This window comes from Thamnophis sirtalis, unplaced genomic scaffold (genome assembly GCF_051295495.1).
Source record: "Thamnophis sirtalis isolate CommonGarterSnake01/CBP01778 unplaced genomic scaffold, rThaSir2_p1.2 scaffold_10, whole genome shotgun sequence".
In the NCBI taxonomy this organism is placed as follows: domain Eukaryota; kingdom Metazoa; phylum Chordata; class Lepidosauria; order Squamata; family Natricidae; genus Thamnophis; species Thamnophis sirtalis.
Genome location: NW_028261390.1, coordinates 2972363 through 2995781, shown reverse-complemented (window position 1 = coordinate 2995781; position 23419 = coordinate 2972363). Strand labels below are relative to the sequence as shown.

The 23419-nt window shown below is 45.8% G+C and overlaps 1 protein-coding gene across 1 annotated transcript in view; it reads right to left on the bottom strand.

Moving 5' to 3' along the window:
* The window catches only part of LZTS3 (leucine zipper tumor suppressor family member 3), a 39781-nt gene extending 17302 nt beyond the window's left edge, over positions 1 to 22479 (bottom strand). The window contains exons 1-2 of the mRNA XM_087723927.1: positions 22433 to 22479; positions 10416 to 10912 (exon numbers count right to left, since the gene is read on the bottom strand). The gene's annotated coding sequence lies outside the window, so the exon portion shown is untranslated. The remainder of the gene's footprint in view (positions 1 to 10415; positions 10913 to 22432) is intronic.
* Between the last annotated feature and the right edge of the window lie 940 nt (positions 22480 to 23419).

Here is a 23419-nt window from a genome sequence, read left to right as displayed (position 1 = left end):
TAAAGTCCCGGAGACTAAAACACACGAAGAACGGTTGAAGGATTTGAGTTTGGCTACTCTAGAGAAAAGAAGGACTGGGGGGGGGGGGACATGATAGCAGAGTTCCAATATTTGAGGGGCCGCCACAAAGAAGAGATAGAAAATTATTCTCCAAATCCCCTGAAGGCAGGACAAGAAACGATGGATGGAAACTAATCAAGCAACTTGGAATTAAGGAGAAACTTCCTGACAGTGAGGACAAATTGATCCGTGGAACAGCTTGCCACCAGAAGTTGTGGTCCTCCTCCATCACTGGAGGTTTTCAAGAGGAGATAGGACGGCCATTTGCCTGAAAGGGTTTGGGGTCTCCTTCTTGAGTTTGGGGGCTGGACTAGAAGACCACCAGGTCCCTTCCAGCTCTATTCTGATTTTGAATCTGATTCTGAATTGGGCATAGAAGGCGCGCACCTGGCGTGCAAAGCTGAATTTCTGAATATGCGATGAGCTAATAATAGGGATGCTAATTTTCCTTGGAGAACTGGGCCAGTTTCCCCCCAGGTTAGCAATGCTGCAGCTCAGCCCCGCAAGGATTTTGCAGAACGGAGGGGCAGCATTGCTAATCTGGGAGAAAACTGGCCCAGTTCTCCAAGGAAAACTAGTATTATGGGCTCATCGACAGATGTTCCAATGATTTTGCATTTTTGCCCAACTATTCAGAGGGGGTATTCTGCCTGTTCGGACCGGAACCGCAAGGGTCAAAATTCAGCAGGTTCTGAAAGGTTCTGGAGAACCGGTAGCGGAAATGTTGAGTACTTCGGGGGAATACCACCTCTGGCTGGGCCCAGAGTGGGGAGAGAATGGGGATTTTGCAGCATCCTTCCCCTTGAACGGGAAGGGAATGGGGATTTTGCAGGATCCTTGCCCTGGAGTGGGGAGGGATTGGGGATTTTGCAGGATCCTTGCCCTGGAGCAAGGAGGGAATGGGGATTTTGCAGTATCCTTCCGCTGGAGCAAGGAGGGAATGGGGATTTTCAGTATCCTTCCCCTGGAATGTGGAGGGAATGGGGAATTTGCAGTATCCTTCCCCTGGAGTGGAGTGGAAATGGGGATTTTCAGTATCCTTCCCCTGGAGTAGGGAGAGAATGGAGATTTTGCAGCATCCTTCCCCTGGAGTGGGGAGGGAATGGGGATTTTGCAATATCCTTCCCCTGGAGTGGGGAGGGAATGGGGATTTTGCAGTATCCTTCCCCTGGAGTGGGGAGGGAATGGGGATTTTGCAATATCCTTCCCCTGGAGTGGGGAGGGAATGGGGATTTTGCAGTATCCTTCCCCTGGAGTAGGGAGAGAATGGAGATTTTGCAGCATCCTTCCCCTGGAGTGGGGAGGGAATGGGGATTTTGCAATATCCTTCCCCTGGAGTGGGGAGGGAATGGGGATTTTGCAGTATCCTTCCCCTGGAGTGGAGTGGAAATGGGGATTTTGCAGTATCCTTCCCCTGGAATGTGGAGGGAATGGGGAATTTGCAGCATCCTTCCCCTGGAGTGGGGAGGGAATGGGGATTTTGCAGCATCCTTCCCCTGGAGTGGGGAGGGAATGGGGATTTTGCAGTATCCTTCCCCTGGAGTGGGGAGGGAATGGGGATTTTGCAGCATCCTTCCCCTGGAATAGGGAGAGAATGGAGATTTTGCAGCATCCTTCCCCTGGAGTGAGGAGGGAATGGGGATTTTGCAGCATCCTTCCCCTGGAGTGGGGAGGGAATGGGGATTTTGCAGTATCCTTCTGCTGGAGCAAGGAGGGAATGGGGATTTTGCAGTATCCTTCCCCTGAAGTGGAGTGGAAATGGGGATTTTGCAGTATCCTTCCCCTGGAATGTGGAGGGAATGGGGAATTTGCAGTATCCTTCCCCTGGAGTGGGGAGGGAATGGGGATTTTGCAGCATTCTTCCCCTGGAGTGGGAAGGGAATGGAGATTTTGCAGTATCCTTCCCGTGGTCAAGTAATCCCATTTTTTCAATGGGGAAGACAGATTCACAACAATTGGGTTATTGTCGGCGGTGATTGACTTAACGACAGTGGTGAGGAAGGTAGTAAAATGACCTAACAAATCTTACTTAATGACAGAAATTTGGGGCTCCATTGTGGTCATAAGTTGAGGACTGAATGTATTTAAATTTGATAAGCATAATACAAGCAGTCCTTGACTTCCAACTGTTCATTTAGCGATGGTTTGAAGTTACATCACTGAAAAAAGAGAATTATGACCATTTTTCACAGTTACGACCTTTGTAGCAACCCCATGATCATGTGATCAAAATTAAGACACTTGGCAATTGTCTCATACTTATGACGGTTGCAGTGTCCCGGGGTCACGTAATCCCATTTTGTCAATGGGGAAGCCAGATTCATTTAACAACCAGGTTACTAACGTAATCGTTGACGATTCACTTAACAACCATGGCAAGGAAGGTGGTAAAATGGCACCAAACCTAACAAATGTCTCGCTTAACCACATAAGATGTAGTCATAAGTCGAGAACTTCCTGTAGTTAAATTTGATAGGCATAATACAAGCAGTCCTTAACTTCTGACCGTTCATTTAGCGATGGTTTGAAGTTACATCATCACTGAAAAAAGTGACGAACGACCGGTGCTCGCATTTATAACCGTCATAGCATCCCGACGGTCACATGATCCAAATTTTGGCGCTTGGCAACCATCATATACAGCAGTGTCTTGAGGTCACGTGAGCACCGAAAACCCAGCCCAAAGGCGGAATCTGAATTCACTTAACGGCCAGAGCGATTCACTTAACAACCACGAGGAAAAAAAGTTTGTGAAATCCAGAGTGACTCGCTGAACAACCAACCAAAGTTCCAATGTCAATTGAGGTCATACGTCGAGGACTGCCTGTACCGAATTGGGGAAATGCCCACCAATGGCCGGAACCTGAATTCAATTCACAACCAGAGTGATTCACTTAACAACCGTGTGGGGGGGAAAAGAAAGGTTGTAAAATCAAGATTATCTCACTGAACAGCTGCTTCGCCGGGCAACCGAAGTTCTGATCTCAACTGAGGTCGTAAGTTGAGGACTACCTGTACCGAATTGGGGGGAAGGCCCAGGTGACGGTAGAAATCGCCCGCCCTCCTCTCTGTTTCTTTGTCTTTATTTCACGGCGTTCCTGGCCTCCTTTGGCTTCAACCGAACCAGGAACAAAAGCCGAGAATGGCCCAGCGCCCAAAAAAGGAATATTCCGGCATCAAAGCCATCGTTCTTGGATCGGTTCCTGCCAGAAAAACCGGGCTCGGCTCCAGATGGTTTTGCAACGCTTCGGGTGTCACGGGAAGATAAAGGGAGCATTGTAACTCTCCCGTATTATTCGTCTCCCGTCTCCCCCCCCCCCCCCCACGAACGAATAATCTTTTTTTTTTTAAAAAAAAAAAACAGGCTCACCTGCCTACATTTTTCTCCTGAAAAGGCCCCCTTTTATGCAGGTAGTCCTCAACTTATGACCGCAATATATAAAAAAAATTAAAAATAGTTGAGGTGCCTGCATTTTTCTCCTCAAAAGGCCACCCTTTTACGCAGGTAGTCCTTGATTTACGACCACAATAATCTAAACAAATTAAATATAGGTTCACCTGCCCACATTTTTCTCCTGGAAAGGCCCCCTTTTATGCAGTTAGTCCTCGACTTACGACCATAATAATCAAATAATCAAATAAATAAATAAAGAAATAAATAAATAAAGAAATAAATAAATAAATAAATAAATAAAAAAGAAAGAAAGAAAGAAAGAAAGAAAGAAAGAAAGAAAGAAAGAAAGAAAGAAAGATAGGTTTATTTGCCCACATTTTTCTCCTGAAAAGGCCTCTTTTATGCAGGTAGTCCTCGACTTATGACCACAATATAAAAAAAATTAAAAATAGTTGAGGTGCCTGCATTTTTCTCCTCAAAAGGCCCCCTTTTATGCAGGTAGTCCTTGACTTAGGACCACAATTATCTAAAAAAATATATAATTTAAAACTAAATTCACCTGCCTACATTTTTCTCCTGAAAAGGCCCCCTTTTATGCAGTTAGTCCCCGATTTACGACCATAATAATCTAATAAATAAATAAATAAATAAATAAATAAATAAATAAATAAATAAATAAAGATAGGTTCACCTGCCCACATTTTGCCCCTGAAAAGGCGCATTTTATGCAGGGAGTCCTCGATTTACGACCACAATAATCTAAACAAATTAAAAATAGGTTCACCTGCCTACATTTTTCTCCTGAAAAAGGCCCCTTTTATGCAGGTGGTCCCTGACATACGACCACATTGGAGCCAACATTTCTGTTGTTAAGTGAGACATTTGTTCAGCGAGTTTTGCCTCATTTTACCATTCTTGCTATAGTTGTTAAGTGAATCGTGTCAGTTGTTTAATAGCACCGCTGTTAAGTGAATCTGGCTTCCCCATTGACTTTGCTTGTCAGAAGGTTGCAAAAGGGGGAAATCACATGACCCAGGACACTGTGAATGAGTGTCATAAATACAGGGGGTCCTCGACTTACATCGGTTCATTTAGTGACCATTCAAAGTTACAACGGCACTGAAAAAAATCATGTGATCCTGGGGATGCCACAACGGTCGTAAGTGTGGGAAATGCTCTCAAGTCACTGAAAAAAGTGACTTGGGAGCATTTCCCACACTTACGACCGTTGTAGCATCCCCAGGATCGCATGACTGAAATGCAGACACTTGGCCACCGTCTCATATTTATGACGGTCGCAGTGTCCCGGGGTCACATGATCCCCTGTTGCGACCTTGACAAGCAAAGTCAAAGGGGAAGCCACATTCAATTAACACAACTGTGTTACTATTTGTATTGTGTTGTATCTTACAACAACTTGGCCCCAAAACAGCAATTTACTCCTCATCTGTGGCCATATCATTCCACAGCCAAATTTTGGTTCGCTTAACAAGCAGGACATTCGCTTAATGATTTAAAAAATCAGTCATGCAGACGACCCGATATACCACGAACAACCGTAATGGGCAGGCTCCATTCTGGTCGTAAGTTGAGGACTGTCTTGTATTCAAGTCTAGCCAATCCCACACAATGCAAGAATGGGTGCGATCTAACAGTCGCTCCAGCAGAGGAAGAGCCAGTTCGGTCTAGTGGGTTAAGGCGCGGGAGACGGTGAGTTCTAGTTCTGCCTTATGTAGGAAAGCCAGCTGGGTGACTTTGGGCCAATCACCTGGAGACGGTGAGTTCTAGTCCCGCCTTAGGCATGAAAGTCAGCTGGGTGACTTTGGGCCCATCACCAGGAGACGGTGAGTTCTAGTCCCACCTTGGGCATGAAAGCCAGCTGGGTGACTTTGGGCCAATCACCAGGAGACGGTGAGTTCTAGTCCCGCCTTGGGCATGAAAGCCAGCTGGGTGACTTTGGGCCAATCACCAGGAGACTGGAAGTTCTAGTCCCGCCTTAGGCATGAAAGCCAGCTGGGTGACTTTGGGCCAATCACCAGGGGACTGTGAGTTCTAGTGCCGCTTTATGAGTGAAAGCCAGCTGGGTGACCTTGGGCCAATCACCAGGAGACGGTGAGTTCTAGTCCCGCCTTAGGCATGAAAGTCAGCTGGGTGACTTTGGGCCAATCACCAGGAGACGGTGAGTTCTAGTCCAGCCTTAGGCATGAAAGCCAGCTGGGTGACTTTGGGCCAATCACCAGGAGACGGTGAGTTCTAGTCCCGCCTTAGGCATGAAAGTCAGCTGGGTGATTTTGGGCCAATCACCAGGAGACGGTGAGTTCTAGTTCCTCCTTAGGCATGAAAGCCAGCTGGGGGACATTGGGCCAAACACCAGGAGACCGTGAGTTCTAGTCCCGCCTTAGGCATGAAAGCCAGCTGGGTGACTTTGGGCCAATCACCAGGAGACGGTGAGTTCTAGTCCCGCCTTAGGCATGAAAGCCAGCTGGGTGACTTTGGGCCAATCACCAGGAGACCGTGAGTTCTAGTCCCGCCTTAGGCATGAAAGCCAGCTGGGTGACTTTGGGCCAATCACCAGGAGACCGTGAGTTCTAGTCCCACCTTAGGCATGAAAGCCAGCTGGGTGACTTTGGGCCAATCACCAGGAGACGGTGAGTTCTAGTCCCACCTTGGGCATGAAAGCCAGCTGGGTGACTCTGGCCTGCAACTGCCCACGTAGCAACATCAATGCTGGGTTTAATTCTCGTCACAAGTCAAGGACTACCTATGCACGCTTTGTCATTTCAGGTTCTCTTCCCTTCTCAGCCCCCCACCCCAATAAATGACAGCACTTTCCCTTGCTGGTGCCAGTCCAGGAGGGTGTGGGTGGGAACTGGATTCCTGCCCTTGAAAAATATTTATATCTAGTTAATGACAAACCGGCCTCGTGTTCCCGGCAGCTGAAGCCATTTCGGGGAACTTTGCATTTCTTAAAGAGGGCGCAAACTTTGCACCTTTGTACCAATGGAGAGTGCGCCGTTTCCTTCTCTCTCAGAAGCTGGACTTGGAAAATGCGCTTAATTTTGATTCCCAGCCTCAGTTTCCTTTCGTTTTGTTTTCTTATTTATAAACTGTCTTTGCAAGGAGTATCAATCCTTCCTCACTATCCGGTCAGAGCTGAAGAAGCTTCTTAGATGCGAAGCGAAACATCTTCAAAGAAAAAGAAGAAGAAGAAGAAAGTCCATTTGCCTCCTGAAAAAAGCACCTTTGGGAAAACTATGAGCTGGAGAGCTGAGAATCTCCATCGATATTTTATTTTCCTTTCCTTTCTCTATCTTTCCTTTCCTTTCTTCCTTTTCTTTCCCTCTCTTTCTCTTTTCTTCCTTTCCATTCCCTTCTTTTCTCTTTCTTTCCTTTCCCTTTCCTTCCCTCTCTTTCTCTTTTCTTTCCCTTTCCTCCCTTTCTCTCTCCTTTCCCTTTCCTTCCCTCTCTTTCTCTTTCGTTTCCTTTCCCTTTCCTTCCCTCTTTCTCTTTTCTTCCTTTCTGTTCCCTTCATTTCTCTTTCTTTCCTTTCCCTTTCCTTTCCTCTCTTTTTCTTTTCTTCCTTTCCGTTCCTCCCTTTCTCTTTCCTTTCCCTTTCCTTCCCTCTCTTTCTCTTTTCTTCCTTTCCGTTCCCTTCCTTTCCCTTCCCTTCCTTTCCTTTCCTTTCTCTTTCTCTCCTTTCCTCCTTTCTCTTTCCTTCCTTCCCTTCCTTCCCTCTTTCTCTTTTCTTCCTTTCCTTTCTTTTCCTTTCCTTTCCTCCCTTTCTCTTTCTTCCTTTCCTTTCCTCCCTTTCCCTCTCCTTTCCCTTGTCTTCCCTCTTTCTCTTTTCTTCCTTTCCTTTCTTTTCCTTTCCTTTCCTCCCTTTCTCTTTCTTCCTTTCCTTTCCTCCCTTTCCCTCTCCTTTCCCTTTTCTTCCCTCTCTTTCTCTTTTCTTCCTTTCCATTCCCTTCCTTTCTCTTTCTTTCTTTCCTTCCTTTCCCCTCCCTCTCTTTCTCTTTTCTTCCTTTCCTTTCTTTTCCTTTCCTCCCTTTCTCTTTCCTTCCCTCTCTTTCTCTTTTCTTCCTTTCCATTCCCTTCCTTTCCCTTCCTTTCCTTTCTCTTTCTCTCCTTTCCTCCTTTCTCTTTCCTTCCCTTCCTTCCCCCTCTTTCTCTTTCCTTCCTTTCCTCCTCCTCCTCCTCTGCTCCTTTCCCTCCCCCAAAAAAATGCTTTTTCAAGAGGCAACTGGAATTTCTTGCTTTTCTTTGAAGACGTTTCCCTTCTCATCCAAGAAGCTTCTTCAGCTCTGACTGGAGGGTGGGGAATGGAAGCTTCTTGGATTGGAAACCGATGAAGCTCCTTGGATGAGAAGTGAAACCTCTTCAAAGAAAAAGAAACCAAGAAAATCCACTTGAAAAAGCCCCTTGGGGACAACCCTGAACTGGACGACGGAGAATCTCTACAGAATTTTTGCTGTAAGCTGCCTCGAATCGCCGTAAGTGAAACGGGCAGCCGTAAAAAAAAATCTTAATAATTAATAAAGAAAGAAACACCTTTTTATTCGCCAAATGGCAAATAGCAGTAGACTTATATACCGCTTCATAGAGCTTTCAGCCCTCTCTAAGCGGTTTACAGAGAGTCAGCCTCTTGCCCCCAACAATCTGGGTCCTCATTTTACCCACCTCGGAAGGATGGAAGGCTGAGTCAACCCTGAGCCGGTGAGATTTGAACCGCTGAACTGCTGATCTAGCAGTAGCCTGCAGTGCTGCATTTAACCACTGCGCCACCTCGGCTCTCTTCTGTTTTGCACACCTTGCCACCACGGCGCCTGATGCAATTGTTTATCGTCTCCGCTAGAGTTCTCCTTTGGGATCCTAGTGAACACTCCACCCTCTGATCCAAGATCCCTAAGGAGTGACTTCATTCCGCGGCTCTGGTGCCAGCCAGATCGATCCTTTGCAAGCCTAACCTTCAAGCAGCTCACTCAAATCAACTCCGAGGCCTGAAATCTGCGAGCGCCGCATTATAAACTTCTAAAGAAATGCTGCAGCACCGAAGACAGCATGGATAATGCTCTAGAACTGCCCGGGTTCTAGATTCCTGCCCCTTTCGAAGGCCAAAATTCAACAGGGGAACTGGCAACTCGACCCATGGTGTTCCCTGAGCGTGGTGGTTTTCTCGCCGACGTTTCATGACCCAGCTAGGTAACCTCATCAGTGCTGGAAGGGAGGAGAGGAGGAGGAGCCGGAGGAAGTGGTGGTGGAAAGGAGGAAGGCCACCTTTGGGTCCTTGGTGCTCTCTGAGCTCATTGGTTTTCTTGCAGGCGTTTCAAGACCCACCTAGGTAACATCATCCATGCTACGGTAACAGCACAGTAATCAGTAGCACCAGTAGCACAGATGATGTTACCTAGGTGGGCCTTGAAACGTCTGCAAGAAAACCACCAAGCTCAGAGAGCACCACAGCTAAAGTTCTGTAGCTAGGTGATTCCCTAATTAACTAGTTCCCTTAATCAAGGAACTAGCAAGAAAAAAACAACACCAACATTAGCAAGGCAAATCACTTGTACATTAAGAGAGAGAAAACCCCTCTCCCTTTTAGTACTGATGATGTTCCTTAGTTGGGTCATGAGATGTCTGCAAGAAAGCAACCAAGTCCAGAGGGTACCAAAGACTCCACAGTTCTCCTCCTCCTCTTAGTACTGATGATGTTCCCTAGTTGGGTCATGAAACGTCTTCCAGAAAACCACCAAGCTCTGAGTTCAACCCTCAGCTGCAAATAATTCTCTTGAAGAATTACATTCCATGAATTACATTCATTCATCTATCTATTGGAGGCTTATCTCTTTTCCTCTGTGGCCGCTATATCCTTCCTTCCTTCTCTTCCCTTCGTTTGATCTTCACCATGAAGGAGGCTCATCCGCAAATATCACAACTGGTCAACAACCAAGTAATGAACTCAACGATCAACCCTGGACTTGAACTCAGAACAGAGGGGACAAATTTCACAGGAAAAAAATGTTTACGTCTACAGCAACATAAAAACCATTTTCTCTAACCTTCCACATTGGGGAACGTTTTTATGCAACTGAATATTTGTCTCATCTTTATGAAGTTTGGGAAAGTTTATAGCTATTTGTAGACCTGTTAATGTAAGGGGGCAACGAAAGGTACTTTTGATATATTTGTCGGCATTCAAACTTTTTTTTTTACGTTGAATATTAATATGAATGATATATTTGTTATTTTTTTGTACATTTTTTATTTTTACTATTAGTGTCAAATGATTGTCAGCTTGTTTCTTCTTCTTTTTTTTCTTTATTTTGTATTCTAACTTTGGCAAAAAAAATAAAAATAAAAAAAACCCCTTCTTTCATTTAAGCTGCCTTTGCTTTGCAAAACTGCCCAAGAGTTTCTAGAAAATATATCCACTGAAGAGAAGCCACAATTGTCCAACTTCACACCAAACCGGAATATTGACTCAGCCTTCCCAAAAGAGCTGAAATTCTTCTGTGGGCCAGAGCTGTTGGTTCAAACACCAAAGTTGCTCAAAGCATGTGCAGAGTGCCAGCCAAACTGAACTGCCAACCTCCCAAATGCATCTGATATAAACAGCCCTGCGGAGAGCCATTTTAAAAGAAATATCCCAGATACAAAGGTGCAAAATTATTCTGTTTTGTTTTTTTCCTACAACAAATTTGAGTTTATTTTCTCCGAAGAGGGAAAAAGTCAAGGCTGGCTTTTTAAGAACTCAAGTAAAAGTTATTTTTAAGCTCCGCTCGGCATGCCATTCCGAAGGGAACATTCAACCGTTGTTTATTTCAAGATAATTCGCCCGCTGCCTTCATAGCTGGCATTCTTGGCTTGCGTTCTGCCAATACCTTTGCCCATACTTAAGTAAATATATACACTCTCGATTCAATTCATCGGGATTTTTCCGCTCCACACCCCCGAATCGCAAACTCACCCCGAGAGACGAGGGCGGAAAACTTCACTAAATCCACAAATTTAAGGGGTGGCTGGGCTGATCTTTGGCTGGAAGGGTTGTGTGAACGCAAATCCTTAATTCCTGGGTTCACATATGGGTGGCAATTCCAGGCAAGGCTCAGCAAAACAGCCCAGACGCTGCGAGAAATTCAGCCAGTAAACACGGATTGGGGGGCGGGGAAAAACCACCCCACCAAAAACCAGAATTTTCAAAGCAAGAAGAAAGGATGAAAGACCCCCGTCTCCTCCCCACGTTTTTCAAAAGCCTGAAATCGTCTTCCGAATAGGCTTGTCTGCTTGCAAAAGTCCGTTGGAGGGAGTGCAAAGAACTAACTCAACAATCAACACAGAATGTTTTGGAGAAACAAAAGTTATTTTTTTTTCCTCCGGGAACCTTACCTGGATATTCCAGGTTTTCTTCACATAACTCCACCAGCAACTCGGGGTTTTAAGGGGCTTCCTCGCCTTGTAGGCACTCTGGAGAAAGAGAGAAAGCAGAGGCTACTACTTGGAGGAAATCCGTCCATCACCTGTTCGCTCAACTGAAGCTGGATTGCGCCCGTGTTCCTGCAGATGGCTGAAACCAGCCAGGAAGTTCTCAAGCGGCCAGATTGATTAACTCTTCTCTGGCAAGTTGGCAACTTTTCAAAAAAATAACAGGGGAGTGAAGCCAGGCGCCAGAACTGATGAAGCTTGTTGGATGAGAAGGGAAACATTCTCAAGGGGGGGAAAAAATCACAAGGAAATCTAGTTGCCTTTTCAGTCATTCAGAGTAGAGCTGGAAGGGACTTTGGAGGCCTTCTAGTCCAGCCCCCTGCTGAAGGAGGAGACCCTGGCCTTATACCATTTCAGACATGACATTGCCAAAGAATTCAGGAGGGCTACCGCGAAGACCTGATCATCCTTTGGCCGTTCGCAGACCTACGACCGCAAGGGAGCCCCCAAAATTTCTCGTTAAGTGAGACATTTAGTTAGAGTATTTTGGACGTGCGATGCGACACCCGGAAAATACGCCGTACCTATTTCAGTTTTAAAACAATGCCTTCTCTTTCTTGCCGTCACAATCTGACATACTTTTATGCTTGGCCACCGTAGGCCATTTTACGGCAGTGCAGTAGAAGCCATTTTAAGGCACAACAGGCTGTATCGTAACAGAACACACACACCGAGGAGTGTTAGGGGTGTCTTACCCCCATAGTATTTGTTTCCAGAGAGTAAGTCATCTGTTTGGTTGAAATTGCTCTAGGCGTTCCAGAGTTAGGTTGGAACACACATACGCACACACACACACGCACATCTCCAGTCTGTATTGTGTTTCCCGAAAATAAGACAGGGTCTTATTTTCTTTTGACTTCCGAAATAAGCGCTTGGCCTTATTTTCGGCAAGGCCTTATTACTTTTGAGGTGCAGGAAGAGAAGGAGGCGAGCGTGGTCACCTCTTGGCTGTTGCTGTGTTGTGACATTTCCAGGGAGGGCTGAGCCGAGGTGGCGCAGTGGGTAGAGTGCAGTACTGCAGGCCACTTCAGCTGACTGCTATCTGCAGTTCAGTGGTTCAAATCTCACCGGCTCAGGGTTGACTCAGCCTTCCATCCTTCCGAGGTGGGTAAAATGAGGACCCAGACTGTGGGGGTGATATGCTGACTCTGTAAACCGCTTAGAGAGGGCTGAAAGCCCTATGAAGCGGTATATAAGTCTAACTGCTATTGCTATTGCTATAACTGCTATTTAATTCATGCGCTCAAAAGCCCGATTGGAATTATTATCCAGGGAGGGCTTATTTCCAGGGAAACAGGGTAGCTATTCTCCCCCCCCCCCAAAATCCCAGGAGGATCAGGTGTTTTCTGGAGCAACCTTTTCCTCGTACTCACCTGTCAACCTTCAAGGTAGACCATACCTACCAAACCACAATCACGCGGGCTAACCCCATTTTCACTAGTATGAAGTTACTAGTAATAGAATCCCTGCGGGTCTGAATGCTCTCCCCCGCCTTCCCTCTTTCTTATCCCCGTGAGAACTAGGGAGGGTCTTGGTCTGAGGCACTTCCTCGGGCGGGTTACGGTTCTGGGACCGGAGTCAGGTTTCTTTTATCCGACCCGTGGTCTTGGTTGCAACATTTCCTCCTTGTGGCTCAAGGGCATTCCTTCCGCCCCATCAGATCACCAGAGGTGGCGCAGTGGTTAAATGCAGCACTGCAGGCTACTGCTAGATCAGCAGTTCAGCGGTTGAAATCTCACCGGCTCAGGGTTGACTCAGCCTTCCATCCTTCCGAGGTGGGTAAAATGAGGACCCGGATTGTTGGGGGCAATATGCTGACTCTCTGTAAACCGCTTAGAGAGGGCTGAAAGGCCTATGAAGCGGTATATAAGTCTACTGCTATTGCTATTGCTATTGCCATCAGATCACCAGATCTCTGGGTCCATCCAGAGATCTGGCTTTGAAACAGACGGTTAGCTAGCGCTGATGGTGTGACCAAGTTTGGGTCGTGAAACATTTGGGAGAAAACCAGCAAGCTCAGAGAGGACCAAGGACCCTACAGTCATTGTCCTCCCTCCTCCCCCTTCCTCTTCTCCACAAATCCCACTCCCTTCTAGCAATGATCATGTTACCTAACTGGGTTATGAAATGTTTGCAAGAAAGCAACTAATTTCAGAGAGCACCAAGGACCCTAAAGTCATTGTCGTCGCCCTCCTCCTCCTCCTCCTCCTCCTCCTCCTCCTCCTCCTCCTCCTCCTCCTCCTCCTCCTCCTCCTCCTCCTCCTCCTCCTCCTCCTCTTTGCAAGCTCCCTTCTAGCACTGATGATATTACCTAGTTGGGTCATGAAACTGATTGATACGGTTGTGACTCAAGTTGATTCACGGGGACCATTAAATTAATCGATGTGTTCGGCTCCCTGCTTAAAAGCCACCGCGTTTGCACAAGAGGGGGAGAAAGGAGGGAAGGGGGGAGATGCGTTAAAGGATTTCTCAGCAGCAGATGTGTGGAGCACATCTGTCCTAGCAGCTGCTTGGAGGTCCACTGAGGCCCCTGCTTACGAGAAGACACTGCGAAAAGGGCCTGAATTGGGAGGGGGGGGGAAAAAAACCTTCTTCACAGCCACAGTTCTACCAAACCAGTGGGAAGGCTTTGCATTTTTGTGGCTGTTAGTTGCGAAGTCCTGTCCGACCCATCGCGATTCCATGGAGAACGTTCCTCCAGCCTTCCTGTCCTCTACCATCCTCTGGAGTCCATTTAAGCTCACGCCGGCTGCTTGGGTGACCCCATCCAACTACCTCATTCTCTGCCGTCCCCTTCCTCTTTTGCCCTCCGTCGTTCCCAGCATGAGGCTCTTCTCCAGGGAGTCCTTCCTTCTCATTAGGTGGCCAAAGCATTTGAGTTTCCTCTTCAGGATCTGAAGCCTTCTAAAGAGCAGCCAGGGTTGATCTCCTCTAGGACTGACCGGTTGGATGGCCTTGCAGTCCAAGGGACTCAATGCAGGAGTCTTCTTCTCCAGCACCAGAGTTCAAAGGCCTCCATTCTTTGGCCCTCAACCTTCCTTATGGTCCAACCTTCACAACCACCCATCGCAACTGGGGAAACCATCACCTTGACTATATGCACTTTTATTGGCAGGGTGATGTCTCTGCTTTTTAGTCTGCTTTCTAGATTTGCCATCTCTTTCCTCCCTGGGAGCAAACGTCTCTTCATTTCTCGCCTGCAGTCCCCATCTGCGGTGATCCTGGAGCCCGGGAAAATAAAATATGTCACTACCTCCATTTCTTCCCCATCTATTCGCCAGGAGTTGAGAGGGCCGGATGCCATGATCTTAGCTTCTTAATGTTGAGTTTCGAGCCAACTTTTGCACTCCCCTCCTCCACCCGCATCCAGAGGCTCTTTAGTTCCTCTTCACTTTCTGCCACTAGAGTGGCATCGTCTGCATATCTGAGATTGTTGATATTTCTCCCGGCAATCTTAATTCCAACTTTTGATTCCTCTAGCCCAGTGGTTCCCAAACTTGGCAACTTTAAGACTTGTGGACTTCAACTCCCAGAATTCTGCTGGCTGGAGAATTCTGGGAGTTGAAGTCCACAAGAGTCTAGCCCAAACTTTTGTATCCGCAGTTTTTTGGCAAGAAAACAAATAAAATCAGAGCAGTGATGTAATCTAATTTTTTTTTTACTACCGGTTCTGTGGGCGTGGCTTGGTGGGGGGTCATGTGACTGGGCGGGCGTGGCTATGTAGCCATGTAACCCGGGGGATCAAAAGACAGAAACTCACTTTAACAATGTCCTGCTGGAGCAGGGTTGGACTAGATGACCTCCAGGTCCCTCCCAGCCCTGGATTATCCCCTGAAGCTGCGCCTAGTGCCAGGTTTGTAGTCCTTCCTTCCTCTCCTTTTTCCCTCCCTTTCTCTTTCTTTCTCCCTTCTTTCTATTTCTTTCTTTCCAGAGAACCTGTAGTAAAAAAAAATGCTTTAAAAGTTTTTTTTTTTTAAAGTTCCGAAGATCAGCTGTGTGACGTGCAATCGACGGAACGTTTTTTTAAACTTTTTAAAACTATTTTTTACTACCGGTTCTACGAACTGGTAGCATTTTCTACTTCCGGATGGGTCGAACCGAGCTGAACCGGTAGCATTTCACTCCTGAATCAGAGTCTATGGAGATTCTCAATCATCTAAGTCAGTGTTTCCCAACCTTGGCAACTTGAAGATGTCCGGACTTCAACTCCCAGAATTCCCCAGCCAGCATTCGCTGGCTGGGGAATTCTGGGAGTTGAAGTCCGGACATCTTCAAGTTGCCAAGGTTGGGAAAGGCTGATCTAAGTCACAGTTGTCCTAAAGATGCTTTTTCAACGAAACTAAGATGATTAAAGGCCTGCAGAGTTAAAACATATGAAGAACGGTTGCAGGAACTGGGTATGTCTAGTTGAATGAAAAGAAGGACTAGGGGAGACATGATAGCAGTCTTCCAATATCTCAGCCACAAAGAAGAGGAAGTCAAACTATTCTCCAAGGCAACTGAGGACAGAACAAGAAGCAATGGGTGGAAACTAATCAAGGAGAGAAGCAACTTAGAACTAAGGAGACATTTCCTGACAGTCAGAACAATTAATCAGTGGAACAGAAGTTGCCTCCAGAAGTTGTGAATGCCCCAACACTGGAAGTCTTTAAGAAGATGCTGGATAGCCATTTGTCTGAAACGGTATAAGGTTCCTGCCTAGGCAGGGGGTTGGACTAGAAGACCTCCAAGGTCCCTTCCAGCTCTATTCTGAATGACTGAAAAGGCAATTAGATTTCCTTGTGGTTTTTTCCCCCTTGAGAATGTTTCCCTTCTCATCCAAGTAAGTTCTTCTTCAGAACCGAAGAAGCTTCTTGGATGAGAAGCAAAGACCTTTTCAAGGGATAAAAAAAACAAAAGAAATTGCCTTCAGCTTCACAGATTCTCTTCCTTGGATCTCCAAGTTCTCTTCCAACAAATTCTGATTCTATGTAAGGGAGCAACCAAATATACAGGTAGTCCTTAACTTACAACAATTCAGTTAGTGACCGTTCGAAGTTACTTCGCTGAATAAAAATGACTTTTCACACCTAGGACCACTGCGGCATTTTTATGGTCTCATGATCAAAGTTCGGATGCTTGGCAACTGACTTACAGTTATGACGGTCGCAGCGTCCCGGGGGTGGGGGTGGAGCGTCAGGCAAAGTCCACAGGGATTCACTTAACAACCGGATGTGACTAACTTAACAACTGCGGTGATTCATTGAACAAATGTGGCAAGGAAGGTCGTCAAATGGATGGGGGAAAAACTCAATTAACGACGGCCCGTCTTAGCAACAGATATTTGGGGCTGAACTGTACTCGTAAGTCAAGGATTACCAGTATGGTTTTGCTCAAAACCAGGGCTTGTATGAGTTCATGAAAATGACACATTTGCAAACCCCTAGAAAAATATCTATGTGTCAGGTTCCCTTCGCACCTATGTGCTAGTCATTCCCGACTCTAGGGGGCAGTGCTCATCTCCGTTTCAAAGCCGAAGAGCCAGCGCTGTCCGAAGACGTCTCCGTGGTCATGTGGCCGGCATGACTCAATGCCGAAGGCGTATGGAACGCTGTTCCCTTCCCACCAAAGGTGGTTCCTATTTTTCTACTTGCATTTTTTTTACCTGCTTTCGAACTGCTAGGTTGGCAGAATCTGGGACGAGGAACGGGAGCTCACACCGTTAGGTGGCGCTAGGGATTCGAACCGCCGAACTACTGATTTTTCTGATTGACAAGCTCAGCATCTTAGCCACTGAGCCACCCTTACGTGTCAGAGTGATGGTTTTAAGAGTATATATTTAACGCCAAGAAAGGCAAAAGCTGTTATTAGTATTTTATAACACCGTTGTCATATTATAACCTAAATAAATAAAATAAGAGTCACCAGGTGTTCACAGGTATATCAATTTAATAAATTGCTCTTATTACTATTATTGGAACCTGTTTACATCCCGTTTAAAGAACAGCAGGGCAAATATAATCACTTGGCAGTCTGGCTTCTAAATGGGAATATTTAGAATACTCGTCTACAAATATTGCAAATTAGTAGATATATTAAAAGGGAAAGAATCAGAAACCCAACTGTTCTTTTTTTTTGCTTCCTTTTTATTTCTCTCCCCTTCTTTCTGGTATTTTAATTCTTGTTAACTTTTTGTTAACTTGTTCGCCTCAAAACACACACAAATGCTAGGAAACAAAAACAATGGAGGCCTTGGTGTAAAATAATCAACTTAAGATTGAAACCTTCATTGTGTCACAAATATTTCAATGGGAATCTGTTCTACTCTCCTTCGGGACGAGAAAGCCAAATAAATTAATGCTTGTAGTATTGACATCCCAACATTGTAATTGAAGGTACTCCTCGACTTAAGACCACAACTGAGCCCAACATTTCTGCTGCTAAGCAAGGCAGTTGTTAAGTGAGTGTTGCCCCATTTTATGACCATTCCTCCCACAGTGGTTACATTACGACCTTCCTTGCCAGTTTTTTAAGTGAACCACAGCTATTCTTAAGTTAGTAACCTGGTTGTTAAGTGGATCTGGATTTCCTCATTGACTTTGCTTGTCAGAAGGTCGCAAAAGGGATCACGTGACCCAAGGACACTGCAATGGTCATAAATATGAGTCAGTTGCCAAGTCGTCTGAATTTTGATCAAGGGACCATATGGATGCAGCAATGGTCGTAAGTGTGGAAAACGGTCACTTTTTTCCAGGGATGTTATAACTTCGAATGGTTACTAAATGAACTGTGGTAAGTTGAGGATTCTCTGTACATGACTGTTACAGTAGACCATCCAATATTATTATTATTATTATTATTATTATTATTATTGGCATTGGTATTATTAATAATATTAATATTATAATAATATTGATATTGATATTGATATTAATAATAATCTATATTAATATTTATAATAATACCAATGTTACTGTTACTGTTAATATAAATATAAATATAAATATTATTATAAATAGTATTATAAATAGTATCATAAATATTAATATGAATAATAACAACAATATTAATAACAACAACAATATTAATAACAACAACAATATTAATAATAATAACAAAAATATTGTTATTATTATCAATATGCATAATAATATTAATATTAATGATAATAATATTGATATTGATAATGTTATTATTAATTATAATAATGAACAACAAAGGAAAAATAGAAAGTTAAATTTAGAGCTACGCTTTTACCCCCCACCCCCCAAAAAAATCAGTATAGACGATCCTCACTTAATAACCTCAATCGAGACTGGAATTGCGACCTAAATGAAGCCGTCATTTGGGAAAAGCATCACACTGCTTAATGAAAGCAGTTCCTGTAGTCCTAGTTGCGTCCGTTACTTATGACGGTCGCCGTGTCCCCAGGTCATGTGATCCACCTTTGCGACCCTCGGACAAGCAAAGTCAATAGGGAAGCCAGATGATTCACTTAACGACCGTGTTATTAACTAAACAACTGCAGGGATCTACTTAACAACTGTGGCAATTAAAGGTCGTAAAACGAGGCAAAACTCACTTTAACAAATGTCTCGCTTAGCAACAGAAGCATTTAGGCTCCCCCTGGGCTCATAAATCGAGAGAGGTGCGGTGGCCTAGAGTGGGGAGCTCTCCCCTCACAACCAGGAGGCTGTGTGTTCGACCCTAGGTAATATCTCTCTCTCTGGGCACACTGAGAATATATCTGCCGAACAAAACTCCATATTGGCAACAGGGAAGAGCATCCGGCCATTAAAACAATCAGCTTCATTCGGTTGCCCAAGACTCCACCCCGCCAGGAATTACGGGACCTTTAAAAGAAGAAGATGATGACATGTAATGAAACGCTCGGCCTCCAACTGAGTGCCAAGGTTGTGTGTGTGTGTGTGTGTGCGCACGCACATGCCACATTTCTGCCTCAGTCCTTGCCAACGCGCTTACAACATGCCCAGCCAGTCTGGAGATAAAACACAAGCTAAAAGAGGATTATTCCCTGGATTTTTCCTGAATGCAGCATTGCAGATTTGACTTGTTCCCGTTCTTTTAGGAAGGGGAAAACCACATTCCCCCTAAAGCAACTGGGATTAGGTGTCAAGATACAGAGAATACCGATCTCTGGATTATCCTCCAGCAGACCAGTACAGGTCGTGATTGGAAGTTGGGGGGGGGGGGGGGGGGGGGGGGGAAGAAGAGAATCTAAAAATAAAAAAAATAAAAAATAAAAAGATTCAGCAGAATAAGCCATTTTATTTCTCTCCTCTCCTGCTAAGACAGTCAGGAAAAATTTACGTCCCTCCTGCCATCAGTGCAAGCTAACGTTAAGTGTTCCAGGAAGAATTCAGGAAGGACGGTGCGGAAGACACACACACACACACAAATTCACACTATTTTAAGAAATATTGGCAGCTACCGAAAGGGGAAGGTTAGAGTTTACGGCAGATCAGATGTGTACATCCACCACCACGAGTGTTTAAAAAAACACATAAGGCCAATTTCCAATCAAACCAGAGAGTCATAAAAATTGCTTTTTTAAAAAAAAAAAACACCAATGAAGATTTAGAAAAAAAACCTTTTCTGGAGGAAAAAAATCAAACCAGTTTCCAATCAAACCAGAGACGCACGAGAATTGCTTGGTTTAAAAACGTTTTCTGGAGGAAAAAAATAAGGCCACTTTCCAATCAAACTGGAGAGGCACAAGAATCGCCTTTTAAAACATTCTCCAGGGGCGAAAAATATTAATAAATTAATTAATTAAGACCCAAAAATCTGGCGTCCAGGAAAGTCCGGCCTGCATTCCAGCTAAAGGAAATTTAAAACATACTTTTTGTAGGGGGATAGGATCAAGGACCAGGGAAAGAAGGAAAGACATCCAAAAACAAAAAAAAAGGGATACATTTTAAATGTATTTGTTTATTTAACTGACTGGCATATCCTAACAGGGATTTGCAATGCATTTTAACGTTTCACCTCGATTAAGAACGTTAAAAAAAGATCTATATCCAGATACCCGTGTCTTAGGCCATCTAACCATCAAAGCATAGTGAAAAAAAAGAATCAGGTACTGGATCGGTATTTATATTTTGGAAAGAGGCTACGATATTTAAAAAGTGTCTGAGTTTAAGGTGTGGATGGGTGGACAGAGATAGGTAGGTAGGTAGGTAGGTAGGTAGGTAGGTAGGTAGGTAGGTAGGTAGGTAGGTAGGTAGGTAGGTAGATAGTGTTAGAGATAGCTAGAGAGAGAGAGAGAGTTTTAAATAGATAGATAGATAGATAGATAGATAGATAGATAGATAGATAGATAGATAGATAGATAGATAGAGATCGCTAGAGAGAGGGAGAGAGTTATAAATAGATAGATAGATTGGTAGAGTTAGAAATAGCTAGAGAGAGAGAGAGAGATGGAGAGTTAGAGAGTTATAAATAGATAGATAGAGAGAGAGTTATAAATAGATAGATAGGTAGAGTTAGAGATAGCTAGAGAGAGATAGAGAGAGATATATATACATAGAGTTAGAGAGTTATAAATAGATAAAGAGAGTGAGTTATAAATAGATAGATAGATAGATAGATAGATAGATAGATAGATAGATAGATAGATAGATAGATAGATAGATAGATATAGCTAGAGAGAGAGTTAGATAGAAATAGATAGATGATAGATAGATATAAATACATATATATATAGAGAGAGAGAGAGAGAGAGAGAGAGAGAGAGAAGAGAGAGAGAGAAAGATAGACAGATAGACACAGAGAGGCAGAGAGAGAGAGAGAGAAAGAGAGAGAAAGAGATAGATAGAAAGAGAGAGAGTGTTATAGCTATAGATATATAGATATATATTGTATACTGTAGCCTCTTTCCAAAATATATATACTGGTCCAATATCTGATTTTTTCCACTGTGCTTTGACAGTTAGGCATGTATATACACATACACACACACACATGTCCAATTTATGTATATTAGCCTAAAGCCAGTCACTTTTTAAGTATTGTAGCAGCAATACTTTATTCCAAAATAAAGTCCAGTCCTTCTTTTTTTTCTCATGGGGGGGGGGAGTTTTTCTTTTTTAATCCCACCTCCTCCAGGCTTCCCAATGACAACCAGAGGATGCTTTTTGGTTCTAAGGCTGGATAGGTTTGCAAAAGAGAAAAAAAATTATAATTAAAATTCTTCGCATCGCTCTGCTCTCAATCTCCCCCCCCCCTCCACTTCTGCATCATTACTCAGCCCCAAAAGGGTGGCGTGATCAGCCAGCCTTCCCCACGACAGAGGATGACATAATTGGAGCCGCCGGCTGCTCTCCAAAATCACCCCACCCCCTCCCACTCCATCATCAGCATCCCTGGACATTGGACGGTCCCACCTTTACGACCTCCATCATCTCCCATTCAAATAAAATCCAATTTTTAAAAAAATACAAATCTAAAGTCACAAAAACCTCCCTCTCCCTCCCCCTTGCATCCTTCCCCCTTCCTCCCCCCCCCCCAACGCCTTCTCTCCACGGGATCTGGGTTCGTGCATGCACACTCGGAGATGCACACTCGGCGGAGATGCACACTCGGTGAGACACACACAGACACAGGCTGTGCAAAAAACCTTGCACAGGGACAGAGCCAAGGGCCCGGAAGATGCCCTGTATTTTTTCTTGGACCACAACCACCTCCAATGCATGCACACACACACACACACACACACACACACACACACACACAAACACACACCGGGGGGGGGGGAGAGAGAGACAGCCACGAGCATCATCCTCCACCGAGCATCATCCTCCACCGAGCATCATCCTCCACCGAGCATCATCCTCTACCATCATCCTCTACCGCTAGGTGTATCTTCTCCCAGTTGGGTGTGCTTTACACACACACACACACACACAGAGCCACGAGTACCCTCCGACACGAGGTTCACCTTCTCCCAGGTGGGTGTCCTTTACACGCACGTACAAACACACAGACATACACACAGCCACCTCCACTGCGAGGTGTATCCTCTCCTAGGGGTGTGTGTGTGTACTTTACACGTACGTGCACGCACACAAATACACACACAGGGCCACAAATACACACACACAGGGCCACAAATACACACACATACAACACACACACACACAGCCGAGAGGTGTATCCTCTTCTCCCAGGTGGGTGTGCTTTACACACACACACACACACACAACCACGAGCATCCTCCACCGCGATCTTCTCCCAGGTGGGTGTGCTTTACACGCACGTACACACACACACACACACACACACGGATGCTTGCGCCCGCGCACGGAGAAGCCACGAATACTCGCACGGATGCCCCCCGCGGGACCGGCTCGCCAAAGCCCACGCCAGCCGTGGGCTGAAGGCATGCACGCCCCCCACCCTCTTCCAGGGCCCCCTTCCCCAAATCCCTCCGGGTGGGGTGCAAAGAAGGGGGGAAACCCCCTCCAGGATTCCCACGCAACCTCTCCCGCCCCCCCTCCTTACTCTTTTGCAAGCTCAGCTCCGGACGCAGCTGGGGTGGGTTGTTTTTCCTGCGATCCCTGGGTGGGTGGGCTCCGCGTGGGTTCAAGCCCCCCGAGCCAAGCCCCGGCAGACGGGCGGCGCTTTCCTTGCGCGGCTAAGGGAGCGATCCGGAGGAGGAGGAGGAGGAGCGCAAGCCGGCCGGGTGGAGGAAGCCGAGCCGGGCATGGCAGCCCCGAGTCAGCCCCTTTCCCCACGCGCGCCCTCCACCGACACGCGTCTTTGCTCCCTTTTCTTGCGGCAAACGGCGGCCACGCCCCCCTGGCCCCGGCCTCAGCCTATCAGCGGGCAGGATCGAGGGAGGAGGGTGGATCGCCGGCTGGGTAACTCTTCTTCTCCCCCTCCTCTCCTCCCGCCCCCCCGGCGAACGACCGAGCCGCCTCGGGTCGCCCGGTTCCCACGTGCACCAAGCGCTTTCCCCCCCGGGGGGGGGAGCTTGGCCGGGAAGGGAGCGTAACGTGGGAATGCAAGAGGAGAAGCCGCAACGCGCCTGCTTGGTGGGTGGTTGGGTGGGTTAGGCTGGGGCGGATCCTGGCGGCCGAGGCTGGGGGTCCCCTAGCCTGAACCGAAAGGAAGGGGTGTCGTGTGAACGTGGCTTGCGTTCGCGCTTGCGTGTTTTCTGTGTGCACCGGCTTGGCAAAGCGGATGGTGCGAACAGCCTGCCCTGCACGTGTGCGGATGGATGGATGGATGGATGGATGGATGGATGGATTAGATAGATAGATGATAGATGGATGGATGGATGGATGGATGGATGGATGATAGATAGATAGATAGATAGATAGATAGATAGATAGATAGATAAGATAGATGATAGAAGATGGATGGATGGATGGATGGATGGATGGATAGATTAGATAGATGGATAGATAGATAGATAGATAGATAGATAGATGATAGATAGATAGATAGATAGATAGATAGATAGATAGATAGATAGATAGATAGATA